The sequence below is a fragment of the Cydia strobilella genome, chromosome 14, assembly GCF_947568885.1.
Source record: "Cydia strobilella chromosome 14, ilCydStro3.1, whole genome shotgun sequence".
In the NCBI taxonomy this organism is placed as follows: domain Eukaryota; kingdom Metazoa; phylum Arthropoda; class Insecta; order Lepidoptera; family Tortricidae; genus Cydia; species Cydia strobilella.
In genome coordinates, this window is record NC_086054.1 from 2255999 (window position 1) to 2269462 (window position 13464).

The following is a 13464-nucleotide window of genomic DNA, read 5'->3' on the forward strand; positions in this document are numbered from 1 at the left end:
ATTTCGGTGGGCGAGTCCGACTCGCACTTGGCCGTTTTATTTTTTATTGATTCAAATTCGACTGGCAATTGTTGTAACTATGGTGGGCCGCTAGAGTTTGAAGCCACAGATATAATTTATATAGGTATGCTGTTGATTATGAAATTTTGGGAGAAGTAATGTCTAATAACTAAGTACCTAAGTCAGACTCGCAATTGGCCTCTCTTTCTGTTTGCTGGATATTGAAAGAATAAACAAAAAAATAATACCTATAGTTAGTTGGTCAAGCAAATGTCAGTAGAAAAAAGCGGCAAATTTTAAAAATGTAGGCGCGAATGGATCCGATAGAAAATTTGAATTTCGCGCCTTTTTCTACTGACAAGATTTGCTTGACCAACTATATATCATAAAATCCACAAAAAATTACAAAACCTCTAATAATCTGGTAGATATTCTATTCGTTTTCCTCCTATTCGGTTCGTACGCGGAAAAAATATGACACCAAAACTTTATACGACTTCCGTTCGCACTGCAAAGAAAAGAAATTATGGGTCGAGAGTAGTAATGTGCTTTTTCGGGAATATTTTCCATGTGGAATATGAATAAAATTTATTCTTTATAGGTAGAAGTTGAATAAAGTGCCTAATGAATTTTAACATTACTGCTAGTGGCTGTTCATATGTAATATAGTTACATGTAAAAAAATCCGCAACGCAGGCTTCGTCAGGTGGCTACAAATGCAAATCAGCAACATGCTTCGTCCCAAAAATACCAATGACGATATCCGCAACAGGCTTCGTCGCTTATGTAATTGTAAGTCATAATTGTCATATGTAAGTCGTCCTATTCGGCCTAGTCTAGCAAATCTAGTCTTCAAAGCATACATCTTAAAGTATTTTTAAACATATTTTAAAATTTACTTTTAACATATTTAAAATCTGTACGAGATATAGTTAAGATAAGTCTAGGTCCATGGGGTCCCAGCGCACATAAGTTGTTTGCAGAAATCGCGAAGCGCCTGGTTGACGTAACTGGTGACCGAAGAGCTGGCGGCTTTCTCGCACAACGTATCAGCATTGCGATACAGCGGGGAAATGCCGCCAGCATCCTTGGTACAATGCCTCAAGGGCCTATTTTAGATTTAAGCTAGTTATTAATTTCGTTTACGTAGTACCACTGTATATATCTTGTATGTAAATAAATGTTGTACAGAACGTTAAGATAATATATATAGATATAGATAACATTAAACACACAACAAAAAGTGACGAACAACAGTCCGGAAACATTCTTCAGCATTCCCAAAATAATTTCACGGAACACTACGGTAAATATTTACAGTAATTGGGAAATATTCCGTCTTTTTCATGGGAGCACAAAGTCAGAAACATTCAGTCTACCATCGCTAACGTGCCCGCAAAGTAGATCACACGTCAAAACCTTCATGATTCGATTAGGTTGACAGAGTTCCAAGTCCCGAAGTGTGTTAGGACTGCTGTGGAATAGGGACCGTGCAATGAAATGTAGGAGCTGTCAGATTTTTGGCGCGAGGCGTAAATGTGAAGCTTATGCTTCTGATGTAGCCCACAAGATGGCAGAACCTACTATGTACAAGAAAGCGTACGAGAACGGTAGATGGTAGCACTCTAGAGTACACCAGACCAGACCAGACTAGACCAGAGGGACTTGCTTTGGCAATGTACATGTTTTTGTTTCCGATTCAGGCCACAAGATGGCAGTTTGTTTGACAAACTAGGTGTTGGACGAAACAAGGATAGGTAACAACAGATATATACTTTTGAAGCATATTTAATACGTTACTTTTGATATATCTAGTCTAATTATGGTCTTTGGTAAGGTTAGGACTACTGAGAACGTGACTTATGTGTTCCGACTGGTTAAGGGTTCCCAAACTTTTTGTAGTGCGATTGAAAGAAAGAATGAAAATACATATAATTAATGCAACGACATATATATATATAAAGAAAACATGCAGCCATAAATAAAATTAGACGGTAAAATAGTATCCCCATACACCATGATGCCGTAATAAAAAAGTAATATAACAAAATAATGTCATAATTAACCAAAAAAATTAGAGAGTAAAGTATTGAGATTGCCATGTTCTAATTTATATGCTGTTATGAGAGGATATCTACCTACGCGTAGTCCTACAATTTTGAGACGGCAAAGTGAGCATCCCACGTGGCGTAGCCAAATGACAATTGTTTATCGAAAACGCCAATGTAGAAACAAAGATAATTCATGGAGATAACGACGTGACTTTTTGTCACATCTGTCATTCCGATACATTTGTACTTTTCGATTTATCTCCCCAGTCTCGACTCAGCGAGTTCGAGGCGTAGTGGCGCACAGTTTGAGAACCCTTTATTATGTTTGACGCAAACCCTTGGGAGTTGTTTTTTCAACATAAACATAACGAGAAAGGGGACTCGATGTCTCATAAGTTTTTCGTTGATATTTGTATGCCTTATACCTAGAAAAGTCGTCGTGACGTCCTTTCGATTAGAAGGGACACGCTGAGCTGGATCGAGGGAGATGTCGCTTCGGAGTTGATGATTAAAACGGCGTAGTTTAGTTTCAAAGATTATATTGACTGTATTACAAGTCGAAGGATTAGTACTGTACTGTGAGAGGAGCTGACCCGGAATGATGTTGGAGCGTCGCAGCACTCTTTTATATGATTTTTATAATGTGTCGTTATTGAATTGCCACGCATATTAGTAACACTCTCAAGTTCACTTGAAGTCGTAAAATATTGATTTTATTACCTGAACGTGACAAAATGAATAGAATTGTTGACCGAGGATTAGTCAAGTTATGTAGAACGCATTTAAATAATATTTGTTAATACAATGTTGGCATTGCAGATTTTAGGGTTCGTTAAGATGCGTGGTGTGGTTCCTTAACTACCTATATTAAATTGATAACAGAAACAAAATTTCTTCAGTGGGTAGTATTCATATAATAAACGTTCAAAAATAACCTTAGAATAATACATTGTTTTTTGTTTATTCTGTATTGCATTTCCATGTTATTACATAAAGGTGTTACGATATAATTTCGAGTACAGTGACATGGAGCCTGCAAGGGCACAGCAATTGTTATTCTAAAATAACAAACTAATTTCTAGGCATGATGTCAGTGATGCCTAGAACAATGTTCATGATTTAAAATAATTAAAATAGCTCATTCTGATAACAAACCAAGTGAATGCCGGGGTAAAATTCCCGCTGATCACGTTCCTTGTTGATCTGAAATCTGAATGACAGTTGGATCATTAATCACAAAGTTGCTGACTATTGCTTTTGATCGCTCAACACCATGGTTTGATGGCATTTTCTTATCGATCCATTTCCGGCGGTTATAACAAAAGTTTTCGCTTAACAAACGGGATTATAAGTACTCGGTGGCTTAAAAACCGTAAAATGGGGTTATTTTGATTCGCGGGGTAAACATTGATCAACGATTTTGAGGAATGAGGAGTTGATTTTTGAACGCGAACAAACATTTCATGATGTGGTTGGCATGCTTCTATCTATCAAAAGATGGCATACTGATTAAGCCGGTTTTTAGTGTTCCGTGCAAAACTTTGTTTTGACAAACGGAACACTTATGGGATCACTTCGGTCTTGCAAATCAGTTAAATGCGTTTTTCTCACAGACCGTTTGACGTAGATACCTAAAATTTGAAAATAGCAATTACCACCACATATTTTTGTTAAATGTTTTAATGAACCGACAATTTTGCTTCTATAACTAAACTTTAAGCATCTTTTTCCTTATAAGAAATAAAATTTACGCTCACCTATGTAAACTTACCTTGTAAAAACCACATTACAAGTTCCTAACATCAATAAACTTTACTTACTCGGCGTAGTCGATAAAAATGCCCCCATAATGATGATCTAGGCGATAATAACTCAAGGACGGGGGTCGTTTTCCCCCTACTTCCCCCTGGATATTTAGGCCGCTACGCAAACTCTAAGCGGCTTGATGTCACACAGTAAGTTTGAAAATCCCTCCTGATGGCTAAGTCCGCCCCGCTGGGCATAAGCAGCCGTGGCCTATCTGAAAAGCCTTTCCAGATTGCGTTCCCAGGTCGGCCGCAGCAAGGAGAACATGCTGAAGTGGGGTTCTCTAAGCGGCTCAGATGCCCAATGTCCATGTGGGACGACTCCCCAATCAATGGAACACATGCTATCATGCCCAGCGTGCCCGCATGCCTGCTCAGAGCAGGATCTCCGTGATGCAACGGACAGGGCGATAAATGTCGCTACCTTTTGGTCCCGCACAGTCTGAAAGTCTGAACCCATCGACACGAGATGAAGAAGTTTGAAAATAAGGACCCTTTTTTTGCTTACGCTTATCCTTTCCAAGCTTTGTTGAGGCGCGAAATATGTCCTAGTGTAGGTGTATTCCCTTCTTGAAAGCAGCAGCTAGGTAGTTGTCCTGCAGAAAGAGATAAAATGAATACGATGTCATTCAAAGTCTTATTGTTCATTTGTCATTAAAGTTGCATGTAAGTGTTTAGAAGACAAATATCCAAGTTCGAAGATTGAATGTCTCAGCATCATCACTCTCGCACAGTTGGAGAGTGGAGAGCCACTGATGACCTTTTGGAGTGCAAGACTAAGACAAAAACGCTTCGGCTGAGTGCTCAAAACGGTACCTATGGCATCTATGCTTGGTGGTCGTCGCTCCCAGCGTTCAAAGAAATTCCCTTAAAGCGTTTTAGCGTGTTCTTCGAATTCAGCCAAATAAATTTCAAGTCGACGCTTCGGTGTAACAGAGGTCAACTAGACTGCATCCAGCCTCATAGACTCTTTACGAGCGTATTATGCAATATTATGCACTTCGCATGCAAAACATATGGCTCTCCGACCAACTTCGGAACCTAACAGATTTGGAAACTTTCTAGTAGCTTAGGATATAGAGTAAATTTATTTTAGAGTTGTTTGAAGCTTAGGGTATAGAAATATGTAAGCTTACGGCGCTTAGTTCCTAATTACTTGTATCTTATTTTTAATTAATAAATCCATATTCCATATATTCCATATTCCATATAATATTATAAATGCGAAAGTCTGTCTGTCTCTCTGTCTGTCTGTCTGTGTGTTCCCTCTTCACGTTTAAACCGCTGAATCGATTTAGATGAAATTTGGCATAGAGATAGGTTGAGTCCCTGAGAAGGACATAGGATAGTTTTTATCCCGAAAATCATCCCTTAAGAAAGTAAAAAGCGGGGTGGAATTGAGATAATTAATGAAGTGTCTGCTAATTTGTGTTCATAATATGCTCAAATTGAATAATTGCTATAAGACTTTCTCCAGGCGCTATTCTTACTCTTGCTGGGGTTACTAAGTCCACGCAGACGAAGTCGCGGGCAAAAGCTAGTATACATATAATAATTTATACGGGAGACGTGATAAAACGAATTAAATGCACATTACAAAGCTAGGGTGCAGACTGCTATAATTATTGGCCACTACATAGTAATTGGCCACTCTTAACAATAAGGCTTCAATCGGCTCGTTTCTCTCTGATTTGTTAGGAGTGGCCAATTACTATATACAGTATGTAGTGGCCAATAACTATAGCAGTCACCCCATACGCCTTATCACTTATAGAAGACCACCGCATATATATAAGTAAAAATACAGTTGCACCTAGTTTGTCAATTCTAGGGATTAGGTTGTCAAACCGGATAATTATTTTAGGATAATATTTTTGGCTCAGTAACATCGTGAATCCAACCTTTTTCCAACACAAACGTTTTAAATCTACGAACAACGGCCTCACATTCAACCATTCACCAATTATATTCGCCAATTGCCCATAGCATTGGATGGTATTGCAGTTAGACATCCAATTGTCCCATGTGCGGGCCTGCCGTAAACGGGTTATAACATAATATCCAGTTTGGAGTAGTGATGTTACTGAGGCACTCGAGTTTGGTGAGAAACTCAAAACTGTGGTCACGGTTAGTTTCACTAGACTTATATTGACCGGGATGTCCGGGATATAGACCGTGATTAACTTTTGTATTGTAAATATTGGGCCGATATTTACAATACAAAAGTTAATCACAGTCTATATCCCGGTCAATTAAAGTCTACTGAAACTGTGGTTAGTTCACTTGCGTCTAGGTACAGTCGCCATCAGATATATCGGACCGGCCGAGGTGCTCAAAAATATCTAAACACGCACTCTAGCGCCTTGACAATATAGGCGTGTTCAGACATTTGTTAGCACCTTAGCCGCTCCGATATATCTGATGGCGACTGCGACGGCGAGTTGACAGGCCAACTCGAACATCCGTACACGGACATCAGAATGATTTGCATCATGTTATTTAGTTGTCGTGCATTTCGTTCGTACTTGTCCGGAATTGTATAGCGCGGGCGAGACGAACGATAACTAATTAACATGATTCAAATATTATTCTAATGTCAGTGTACGTTCAAATTGGCCTGATAGTGAATGAACTGAACTTATCCCAATAAAGCACAATAGTGTAAACACACTACACAGGAACGGTGACGCAACAGAAAACTGTATTGTCAAAATGTTTTTTTTTTTTGTATTAATATTTTTATTATTGCATGTATGTTTGTCTTTAAGGTTAGAAGGTTTACAAGAAGTCGCTTCTGCAAAAAATTGTACTTATGCGATTAAGATGCCAAGCGGATCTCAGACCGTGAACGCGTTAAAATAAGAAACGCCAGCGGTCTGAGCTTGAGTAAACTCGAGGGACCCGAGCCGACCATCCCATCCCTACTTAAAACGAATGGGAATAGCCCTATAATCCGGTATTGCGTATTTATCGCCGGTTTTGTGCGTTCATGTGCTCAGTATTAGCGTTCACACCTGCAACGTAACATCCGACATACATTTACCCCATAGTAAATTAGAGAAGGGACTATTAGGTCTTAACATTGCATGCGATTTAAGAGTATGCTCTCAAGTCACACACACAGACAGTGCTATAGCACTGTCTCACTCAAACACCCTAGCGGCGTATCATTTAATTACATTTTATCCGTATGGAGTGAGCACTCAAAACTTTTTTAAGCCCAGTTTTAAACTCCAGAAAAAGAATTTTTAAAACATACCTACCACTATCCTTACCGTACGGAGAAGATATTGTAATTTTGTGATTAGTTCTGAAAGAAATGTTTGAAAGCTGAATATTTTAAGGACATGTAAACAACTTAAATAGTAAACTATGGCCATTACAAAAGATATCCTTATATAGAAGGAAAAATTACAAATAAGGCCATTTGACGCATTCTCTTCAATGACAAAGGAAACAATGCTTTACCAATTCAACATCAACATACAAATTTACCCAAAATACGAATATCAAATCAACAGCTAAATTGATTCAAACAGCGATCCAATAAACACGTTTCCAAATGCACTTGAGCCTACATGAGTGAATCTAATATAGAGTACAGTCAACATGAATTTAAGCGATCTATTTCGCTAAAACGAACAGGCAATTCGAAACAGACACGAGTGTACCTGTACCTGCACTAAGTGCGCGGGGAGACAGGTGGGTTTTGATGTGGCGTTTTTCGATAAATTGTGATCATTATTCACAACGACGGGACTTAATCGCGTAAAATAAATTTACAGTACATATGGTGCTACTTTCTCGCACTAGTGCCTCAAATAGCACTTTTCGTGCATATGTCGAAAGTTTAAAGGGCCATATGTACTGTATAACGTTGTACGATACACGTGCGAATAGGTAATTCGCAACTCGTGTCGATTTAAAACACTCCCTGCGGTCTTGTTTTAATTTATCGCCACTCGTTTCGAATTTCCTCTTTTCCGCACTTGTATCGTAAATAACTATTCCAAATTTACCTCCGACGTTTCGAGGACCAATTCGACGTTTCGGACGTTTCAAGGAGGAGGAGGAGGAGGTAAGGAAGGAGGAGGGAATTGTGATAAATTTCTGTTATTTCTAAGATACCTCCCACACTACTGTTTTTTGAGCGTCGCGTCTAGTCAAAGATATGGCTGCTGCTCGACGCAACGTTAGCGCAACTGCGCAGCGACACCCTTTTTCATAGCGCCGACCAACGCTAGTGTGTAGGGTTTCGAAGTGTATTGTACAATTTGAGTAGACGCTCGAGCGAGACGTTCAAATGAATGCAAGCGGCCATTAGTGTACGGTGCATTTTGCCGCTTGCCGCCGTATACGCTTTCCGTTCGGCTAACGTTCCGCCGGACGCTCTCTACTCACGGCTTGGGTAGAAGGTACTCAAGCCGTACACTTAAGCATTAAGCAACCCTTAGGTAAAGTAGACCTTCAGCAACACCATACAGTCTAGCTGTAGCTTAACCTAAATACTTACGAAGTTAGCCAATTATTGACGAGTTCTCTACAATATCTGCTTATTTTCTCTGTATGTTTTTAGTTACGATTTAGAGTCACAAAATACTTGAACTGCTTAGAAAATAACGACACGCTTAAAACATAAACCTATCTACTCGGTGTATTTGTTAAATGCAATGCATGGATTAAATAAATCATACGTTTCTTTTTTACGTTCGACGCTGATCTTGCAACGTGTGTCACTTGTGTGCGTCACTTTCATACCATACAATGTGACGCTTCGACCGGAAACAACAGCTAAGCAAACTCACTGCCTCAGGCAATAAGTTCAGTGCTCATCGGTTTTCAGGAAGACTTCGGACAAGAATATTTTCAGAAAGCCTCCTCCATTGGTCACTCTTCCTTGCTTCAGGAGCGACACAAATTGAAACGTCTCGCGTATACGAGGTGTGGAAAACGTGAAGTATTGAGGTTGAGTCTTAGTACTTGCTGTTATAGTCTTATAACTAACTGTTTAAACTCTCGCGTTTTGTACACATAATTAATGTCATTATCGGGTCTAACACAACTACCAAACCTTTTTTGTCAATATGTATTTTTAGGACCAGCAATGTAGTGCGAATTGTCAATGGTAGGTGACAATTACCACCATGGTGAAGCAGGGGCCAGATTGCTAATTATTCCCAAAGCTCGTGATTGAAGTAACATTATTAGCAGGATTATCAATATTATACCAGTCTCAGGTGTGTATCTATTACACAACATTACACTTCCCATCAATAAGTTTTACCGTAAAACCTTTCTTCTAAACTCACTCTTAACTCCAAAATCATAAAGTACATTGTTGTTAAATCTAATGCCAAAACTGCGGTAACAAAGTAGGGTTTCCAATGAATAGAATTGATGGATAGGTTTTCATTAAATATACGGGGTCTGAAGAAGTCTGTGGTCCGTGGTCGGTGGTTGATTGATATTGGTTAGAAGTGCTTTTTAAGATAATTAAATAAATATTGGGGACAATCTTACACAGATCGACCTAGCCCCAAACCAAAGATAACTCCGTAATAGATGGATACAGTCTAAGGAAAAAAAGTGCCTCGAAAATCAAGAAAATTTGATTCTCGTTCAGAGGGCGCTACTAGCTTTGGCCTACTGTCGTATAGATGGCGTTGACGGTTTCGTTTGTTATTTAACAATTTTAACGCATATCAGTGAAAGAACATGAGTCAAAATCATAAAAATAATTAATGCAAATAAAAAAAATCATTTATACATATTTAAATACATTTTATCGTATTTATATAAATCTTCATTTTTAGTTTTAAAGTGTGTCGACAGATGGCAGTGAATTTACTGGGGTTACAAAATTTACTAGGGCAGTACCGCTCTAGTATAAGTTACTCTATGCCCAAACTAAGCAAAGCTTGTACTATGGGTGCTAGGCGACGATATACATACTTTAATAGATAAATACATACAAAACATAGAAAACACCCATGACTCAGGAACAAATTTCTGTGCTCATCACACAAATACATGTCCTTATATTACCGGGATTCGAACCCGGGACCATCGGCTTCGCAGGCAGGGTCACTACCCACTAGGCCAGACAGGATTTAGTGAGATTTAGACTTAAGATATCATTTATTGACTTCGGCTACAGCTAGTTCATATTTATAAAATAAAACAATTTTAGCGGATTATATTGAGTATATTGCTTTTTACTCGTTACTAGTGAATGCAAATGGGTTATAACCGTAACCGAAATAATCGGTTATAAAAAAGATTATTTTGACAAAAATTCATAATCGATTATTGGAAACTCCAATAACCGGTTACGGTAATTTACGGTTATTAATCTATGACTTAAATTATATGAATTGATCTTCTAATTACTACGAAAACCTGCCTTTTTCGGCTGTGACGCCTGTGACTATAACTTTTGTCATTCGTGTACTTTAATAACGAAATATACCTAAACTTGCCTTATTTATGAAGTATTTTAATTGTAGGTTTTTTTTTATACTACGTCGGTGGCAAACAAGCATACGGCCCGCCTGATGTTAAGCAGTCTCCGTAGCCTATGTACGCCTGCAACTCCAGACGAGTTACATGCGCGTTGCCGACCCTAACACTCCTCTCCCTCGAGCTCTGGCAACCTAACTCACCGGCAGGAACACAACACTATTAGTAGGATCTAGTATTATTTGGCTACGGTTTTCTGTAAGGTGGAGGTACCTCCCCAGTTGGGCTCTGCTCCAGATCTGGAATGACATCCGCTGTCCTGTGCCCTACCACACAAAGCGAGATGTCATTCACAGTGCCCATACCTTTTTTTTGGACGTAGTTTTAGGACATACCCGGGTCCATACCAGGTAAGTAGAAGGTTTTCCAAGATTAGAGTGGTAGAAACGGTTGAAACATCGGAATATATTTTAATCTGTATAATTGTATTATTGTTTTCTTTCAATATACTGTAAGCTAAATTAGTATATGAGAAATAACAGTAAACCATTCGTTGTTTGAGATTTAGTATAAAAACAAAACATACATAACAAGTATTTTTGTGTTCATTCTTAAAACAACATTTATTAGCCGTTAAAAACAGTTAGATATATATAATATTTGTTTAAGTATGTTATTACATCAGTTACCAAATCAAATGTGTCGTTTTCAAGTATAAGGTACCACATTGTCACTTACCATAACGACAAAATTTTCTAGTATCTTTATACGCATAACCTGGTCAGAGCGTCCTTATGGTAAGCGACAAAGTGGTACCTTTTACTTTGAAAATGACACAAATAATTATATACATTTCCGCATTTCTTAGGTTTCGTGCGAAGCCTTCAATTTCGAAGTTAGAAAGTTATGAGAAATCATATATCTCCCAATTTTTATTCTCATAAACTCCCATAATGACGCTGATCCATCCCGCTCAGAAATTAATCGCGAAAATTCGAATAAAGCAGCGAAGTCACTAAAAAAACTTTCTCCCTAACATTCTACCGCTTTTTGTGGGGTTTCATCAAAAAAGTTGGGAAACAGGAAGGACCGTTAGCTGGGAAAACAAAGCAATCCGTTATCCCTTGGTTTGTTTTAGATAAAACGTTGACTTTGCAATCTTGACGCGAATAAGGTGTCACCCGGTTCACTAACATTAATAAATAATAAATAGGCCTTTGTCATCTGTGTCAGATGTTTCAAGCAGCATCGCGGTTACGAGTGTTACGACACTTGCGTTCGTGGCTGTAAAGCCCTATACGAGAGAGGATCCCTCGGCCACACACGCAGCAGGTGTATGCTCCCCCAGGTGGGCGGGGGTTGGAAACTAATATTGAGTAGACATTAATACGTAGGTATAGCCACGTCAAACCGCCAAAAATAACACTGATTTAAACTTTCACGATTTTTACTCATTATTATTCACAACGACGGGACACAACCAAGTGCGGGTAGTTTGAAAAACTCGCGCGCCTAGAAGATGTTGATGTCAACTTGAGCCAGTCTTCTCCGAGACCACGGGGACAACGCCGTCCTCGAAACGTCGGAGGTAAATTTAAGACTTATTTTACCCGATTAAGTCCCGTCGTTGTGAATAATAATCAGCAAAAATAATTCGTGTAGTTTTGAAAATTGGTATAGTTACCTTGTGGTGTCCAGACAAAAATCTCACACCTCTAACACCCTCAGCACACCCCCCACCCTCGAGAACTTTTAGTATGTTTATCTGGACACTACAATGTATAACTACGACTACCTATACCAATTTTCAAAAGTACACGAATTATTTTCGCAGATTTTTTAAAATTTCTTGAGCTAGTATGGAACTTTCTATTGAAGATGATTAGTAGTTAGTAGTTTTTTGGTGATGTGACGATGTGATGTTGTCGTTTTATGATAGCATGATTGTAGATATTTATCATAGTAAGTAGGTACTAATGAAATTCAGGTTTATCTACATAGATAGAGCAAACGCTGAAATAATTATAACTATTATTTTTGTTATTTACCCAAGTTTCCGTGCGGTAATTTCATTAATACATGGTAAGGATTACTGATTTTTAAAATTAACATTTCTTATTTTCGTCACAATTAGGGCGTAGGCAAAATAAATCTGGAGGCCAATTTTAATTCAACATTTTGTCTCACACGCAACAATAAGAGCTCAACGAGCGTGCCGAGTGTTAGGGTCGGCAACGCGCATGTCACTTCTCTGGAGTTGCAAGCGTACATAAGCTACGGAGACTGCTTAACATCAGGCGGGCCGTATGCTTGTTTGCCACCGACGTAGTATAAAAAAAGTGCGAGCGAACACGGCTCTGGATGCATGTCGCATATACCAATCGCATGAGCGATCAAAGTCAAAACAATAACAAAACATAAACACTTTTAATCAGAATTGTCTTCCTTGTCTTAGACGAAAAATCCTATTTTTGTGAACCGCGTCACATGTATCGTTCGGTAAGTAGGAAAGAAATTTACATTTTAATTTTGTTCCTTTAGCAGGGAGTAAATTTAGTTATTCTGACGAGGGGCATCTGAAGATGTTAATTGTTGAAGACGTAGTTAAATGCCTAGGCACTTTGTAGTGGCTAAAGGCGTTAAAGCGTTAAACTAACTCATAAATCTCTGTCAACGGGAAATTGCTGGATAAAATTGAAATAAAACTGAAAACGGATTTTATCGCGTACATTGAATTTATATTACATCCCGACGTTTCGAACCCTTTACAGCGTTCGTATCACGAATTAATAAGTGGTTCGTATAGTCAACGGGTGACGGGCGAACGCTGTAATAAAGGGTTCGAAATATGGGGATGTAGTATAAATTCAATATACGCGATATAATCCGTTTTCATAGTTTTATTTCTTGAGTAACTATCACGGTAACCGAAGATAATATAAAATAGTAATATTACATACCTAGCAGTAAAGTCAATGATTTATTATATAATAACTTAAGATATGTTATAGGCTTTCCAATATGGAAGGGCTTACCTTGTGACAAATTGTACAAAGTTGCCTTTAGTCGCATCTGAGCAAGCGAGAAAATGTGCATGTGCTAACAAGCTCCCACTCACCGAAAGAGAAAGAGACAAGCTCATGTTTAAC